Source organism: Xenopus tropicalis, chromosome 6 (genome assembly GCF_000004195.4).
Source record: "Xenopus tropicalis strain Nigerian chromosome 6, UCB_Xtro_10.0, whole genome shotgun sequence".
Taxonomy (NCBI): Eukaryota; Metazoa; Chordata; class Amphibia; order Anura; family Pipidae; genus Xenopus; species Xenopus tropicalis.
The window spans coordinates 125341232-125346929 of NC_030682.2; the positions used below are offsets into that span (position 1 = coordinate 125341232).

Consider the following 5698-nt stretch of genomic DNA (forward strand, 5'->3'; position numbering starts at 1 on the left):
TCTATCTTCTTCTTTCAGTAGCAAATATTGACTGAAATTAATTAGTAAAGTCAAAATGTGATGTTTGCTTGTACAGCAGTCTCTCTATTGTTTGCAGCATAGAAACTTAGGCCAGACGGACAGCCAGCTTAGCAACATTGGTCTGCAGGCAATGAAAACAGCTTTATGATGTAACTATATAGCATGTTTTTCAAAAATAGTCAAATTTGAAGGAATTGTTTGTTCAAACGTCTCACAATCTCTTTTCATAAATCACAAATAAATTGAAATCTAACAAGTTTGTGTTGGCTGTTAAGATAAAACATCTGTGTGTTTACCTTCTAGACTTTTCCTCTTTTATTTGTAGTTCCTCAACAATAGCTGATCTTAACTCTCAATATTAACTCTCAGAACTGCTTTCTGATTTTGTGAATTCAGCATTCATGGCTTTATCAATCTTAGAGATTAGATCTTGAATCTCTGCTCTGACCGTCTTCACATTCTGTAGGTTTTTCACAAATGGGTCTTTGAGGAGCTGTCTGGCACTAGGCCTAAGCTTTGGATCCTTTTGAAGACAGCGACCCAAAAATGAGTTGAATTTTGTAGACCTGTAAATTAAATAATGGTGCAATAATTTACCTGTGGGTACATAAGTAAACCTTTTTTTTCTACATATATCCAATATATTAAATCATTTGTAATATACAGATATAAGAACTGTAATCTAGAATGCTCAAGACATGGGGATTTGTGGATAAGGTGTCTTTGGATCACCATGCCTTAAGTCAACTAAAAATAATTTAAACATTTAATAAACCCAGTAGGATTGTTTTTTTCCAATAGGGATTCATTTTATCTTACTAACAGCCTAGAGCCACAGTGCATCATTAACTGATGATACATGGTAAAAAACCATATCACGATGACTTACCAATTGCTTGGAGATCTTAGTGTGGGAGGGTCATCATACAGGATTCTTTTGCACACTTCATCAGGTACAACAGAGTGCATTGCTAATGGGAATAGGAAAAAAAATAAAAAATGACAATAAATTTCCAAAATGTTCACTATCAAGGACCATGTATAGTGTAGTCCTCCAGGTGTTGTAGAACACAAATCCCTATATCCTTAGTCATTGATTAAAGTTATTATTAAATATACATGCTTATATAGTTGTGGAGAAAACACTGAAACTATCAGGGTTGTACTTACGGTACTTTCCTTCTGCCATCTCTATGGCTGTGATCCCCAGTGACCATATGTCACACTACAAATAAAAGAGAAAAGGAAAGTTATTAAATAGTGAGGCCTATAAATGATTTCCAAATACCGTATATACTCGAGTATAAGCCGATCCGAATATAAGCGAGGTACCTAATTTTACTTAAGAAAACTGGAAAAACGTATTGACTCGAGTATAAGCCTAGGGTGGGAAATGCAGCAGCTACTGCTTAGTTTCAATAATCAAAATAAATACCAATAAAATTACATTAAATGAGTGGGGTATGTGTTTTTAAATATTTAAACAGTAAACTAGCTCTAGTGGAGAAGAGGGTCAACAAAAACAATATGGTATCAATGATGATACCTTAAGAGTACTACCCCCTTAGCTCAATCAGCAAACAAGCTAAAACACAAAGAGTTAAAATCCTTCAAAACTATATATAGTTTAAATAGAATATAAAGTGCAATGACTAGTGCAGAATGGGACAGGTGAGGATGGTAGATGAAGATGAATTTGGGAGTGGGCCAGGGCACTGGAGGGTCTGGTTGCGGGTGGCCTAATTTGCACACAAAGGACAGAGGGTGCTAGTCTGGAGGGACCCATGGCACCCGACTCGAGTATAAGCCGAGGGCACATTTTGGGTGCTGAAAAACTAGGCTTATACTCGAGTATATACAGTAACTTGTTAGGAATCTGTCAGGACTCTCTTATCCTAAATGAATTCTTATGGGGAGGGAAAGCGAGAAATAAACTGCATCACCATCACTTTGTATTGTACAGTCTCCCTAGTACTGATTTCTAAAGTAGAAGCTTGTTGGACTTATTTCAGTTAAAGGAACAGTAACACTAAAAAATAAAAATGTTTTAAAATAATTAAAATATAATGTACTGTTGCCCTGCACTGGTAAAAGTTGTGTGTTTGCTTTAGAAAGACTACTGTAGTTAATAGAAATAGCTGTTGTGTAGCCATGGGGGCAGCCATTTAAATTGAAAAAAGGAGAAAAGGAACAGGTTACATGAGAAGATAACAGATAAACTGTGTAGAATACAATGGGAATCTATGCTACTTATCTGTTATCTGTTAAGTAACCTGTGCCTTTTCTCCTTTTTTCAATTTAAATGGCTGCCCCCATGGCTACACAGCAGGGTATTTATATAAACTGTAGTAGTGTTTATGAAGCAAACACACAACTTTTACCAGTGCAGGGCAATAGTACATAATATATTAATTATTTTTATACACTTTCATTTTTTGGTGTTACTGTTAGTTTAACATTTAATCTTAACATTTTATTGTCATATTTTGGCTTCTGCTCCCCCCTCCCCTTTTTTTTAGGAATTTAGATAACATTAAATAATTCTGTTACCTGCTAAACTTAAACAAATTGCAGGCTTAATGCAATGGTATTAGGGCATTATAGTAAGCATCTTACCTTGCAGTCATATGTTACAGTTTCAAATGCTGCGCTGAACCAAACCTCTGGTGCAATCCAATGAGGTGTACCAGCTGGGCCTTTGCAGGTACCTTGTTGGTTCTTCAGCTTCTTACTGACACCAAAATCAACTGAAATCAGAAATCACAGCATTATTATATATCCTAGATATATAAGATGTTTAATGAAAAATAAAAATAAAAGAATGTTTAAAAAACCAAAGGCAAATCCCCCCAAATACTGTGGTTAAAACAGGTAGTGTCAAAAGTGTAGCAGCCAATTATTTTTTCTGTATATAGAAAGAATAATCAAATACATTCACTACACAAAAACACTAAATAGCATACAATATCACATTAAGTTTAGTGCTGTGCTCTCTTTTAGCTCAATTTCACTTACTTAAACGAACACGTGCATCTTCTGTAAGGGCTACATTAAGACCCTTTATATCGCGGTGTATGACTCCCTGTGTGTGAAGGTAGTTCAGGGCCTGGAAGAGCAAAAAACAAAATGTATGTATTAAAAAATGTACTTTCTTCAACTTGAACTAAAGCAAAATATAGACATTATACAGATTCCAAGAATAATCTAAAATGGGTGAAAAATAACATACCCTTAAGACTTCCCGAATGATGTAGGCAATCCAAGGCTCGGGAAATGCCCTGTATGTTGTTCTGCTTATCAATTCAGCAATATTGCCGCCTCCACAATATTCCATTGCAATCTGCATTGTAAATAAAAGATATACACATTTTCAGGCCTGCTTCCTAAAGTATTTTGAGCTTAACGTTACGCAAGGTTCAGGTGTTTCTGAACATTATCTTTAGTCATTCTCAGCAAGCCAATGGTTTTAGCCAAACAATATCAGGGAAGCAGCACTAGGTTTCTACCTTCTATAGGTAACTTATTAAAAAATGAATTCCTTACCCATAATTTCTCCCTTCCTTTCGGGACAGGTGTTAAATATACTCCACGGAATGTTGCAATATTCTTATGCTCAGTATATTTTTGGAGGAGTTTAATCTCATTTTTGATTTCCTTATTGTTAGCCTAGGTAAAAGAAATTCCAGTTAGTCCAAATTTCTCATATTTTGAGGTATAGTAATGGGTCACAAATACAGTACTTCTTAGAACTAAGCTATATAGCCCTATTACTTATTTGATGAAAGACAAGACTTAATGTATCTATGTTATTAATTTAAAATTCATATGTTACCTTTTCAGCATCCATAACTTTAATGGCTACTGTCTCATTGTTTTCCAGGTAGCGACCCTGAAAAAAAAAAGTTTGTTAATATACTTTCATTTTTTGATGAATACATTTGCTAATTTTTTTTTAAATTGTGTCCAGTGACTAATAATGATGTGCGAATTTTATCGGCAGGCATGGATTCACTGCAAATTTCCACATTTCACCATTGACGCAACTGCGGCAAAAAATCTCCAAATAAGAAAAAAGTTGTGGTTCCATCAAATAGGTTGCAGTCACATAGAAAATGTTGTGGTCACATGCAAAATGTCAAGATTGCATCAAGTGTCGTGCAGCAGCTGCATTTCGTGACTATTTCACAGTTTCACATATTTTTCAGCAGTTTTGCAAATTTTTTTGGCACAGTGAAATGGGACTGATTCGCTTTTCACTAGTGACTAACAAGAGCATTTATGGGATTTGGTAGATGGAAAAGGGGCAATCAGTTGCATGTCTTAAGGTCCCCATACACCTTCGGATCCGCTCGCTTGGCAATGTCACCAACCGAGCGGATCTTCTCCCGATATCCCCCACCTACGGGTGGACGATATCGGGAGAATCCAGGCTAATTTGATCGTTTGGCCCTGGAGCCAATAAACCAATAAAGCCAATATAACAACGGGTATAGGCAAAGTCGGTTCGGGGACCACATCAACAAGCCGATGTGGTCCCCGATCCGACTAGATTTTTTAACCTGCCCGATCTTTATCTGGTCGATTTCAGGCCAGATATCGGTCGGGCAGTCCCGTCGGTAGTGCCCATACATGGGCCGATTAGCTGGCGACTGATATCGGCAGCTAAAATCGGCCCGTGTATGGGGACCTTTATTCCCATCTTCAGGTAATCTCATTTAATAATTAAATGGTTTACTCTTTTCAACTTTAGAGCCCACACAAATATGGAATGCCGTATAGGGCACAGGCAAGCTGAGAAACAAAGTCATTATTATTTTATTACTCTTTATAAACACTCTTTAGCTTAGATTCTTGCTCAGGAAGCTTACCTTGCAAACAAAGCTATTTGCACCTTCTCCAATAGCATATCCCAGCTGTAGTATTCCCCTGGGATCCTGGAAACGTAATATTAATAGATTAATGCAAAGCAAAACTATGACATGAAAAACAAAAAAATATTTTGGTAGCACGATGGCAGAAAAACAACTCTGCAAATATTGTATACAAGTATTTTTGATTTTTTTTACAAATTGAGATAAAACTTGGGAGAAAGTTGAAAACTCATCATGTTCAAATGTGCATATGAATTATTATATACTGAAATCTATGGCCTAGGTGTTTCACTGAAACTGAACCATAAGGGGCAGATTTATCAAATCACGAGTTTGAATCCCGAATGGGAAAAATTCGTATTGAAAACGAAAATTTCTGAAGATCACAAAAATGCTTACGAAAAAATCGTATTAGTCATGATAATATCGTATTGGCGATCCAAAAGTCACAAAATTTTTGTACCGTACAATTGTAAACAGCGGAAAACCTTTCTGATTTTTTCGTGCAAGCGTACAAAATCGTGCAGACGCATGAAAAATTCGTCGAAAATACGATCGGAGTGTTCGAATGAACGCTACAAGCGTTCGTGCCTTTGTAAATGTGCCCCTAAGGATTTTGCTACATCCTGTAAAAATACTAGGATTCAGCCCAATCCCTAATGGAATGCTGGGATCATTGATTTCCTAATTAAAACACAGCATTATGGGTTTTTAAAAACATTTGCTCACCTCATATTCGCATGTTTTTGGCTTTCTCTTTTTTGCTGTTTTGGGTGTTTCTGATGTTTTTGGTGTTTCTGGCTGTC

The 5698-nt window shown here is 36.3% G+C and overlaps 2 long non-coding RNA genes across 2 annotated transcripts; both read right to left on the reverse strand.

Annotated features, from left to right (window-relative positions):
* Positions 1-908: 908 nt before the first annotated feature.
* LOC116411493 lies at positions 909-2806 on the reverse strand. Its single transcript, XR_004223136.1, has 3 exons — positions 2638-2806; positions 1192-1246; positions 909-992 (listed from the first exon to the last, which is right to left on the reverse strand). It is a non-coding gene; the product is annotated as an uncharacterized LOC116411493 (long non-coding RNA).
* Positions 2807-3570: 764 nt separating this feature from the next.
* Positions 3571-4957, reverse strand: LOC105947621. Its single transcript, XR_004223143.1, has 3 exons — positions 4890-4957; positions 3854-3910; positions 3571-3687 (listed from the first exon to the last, which is right to left on the reverse strand). It is a non-coding gene; the product is annotated as an uncharacterized LOC105947621 (long non-coding RNA).
* Positions 4958-5698: the final 741 nt, after the last annotated feature.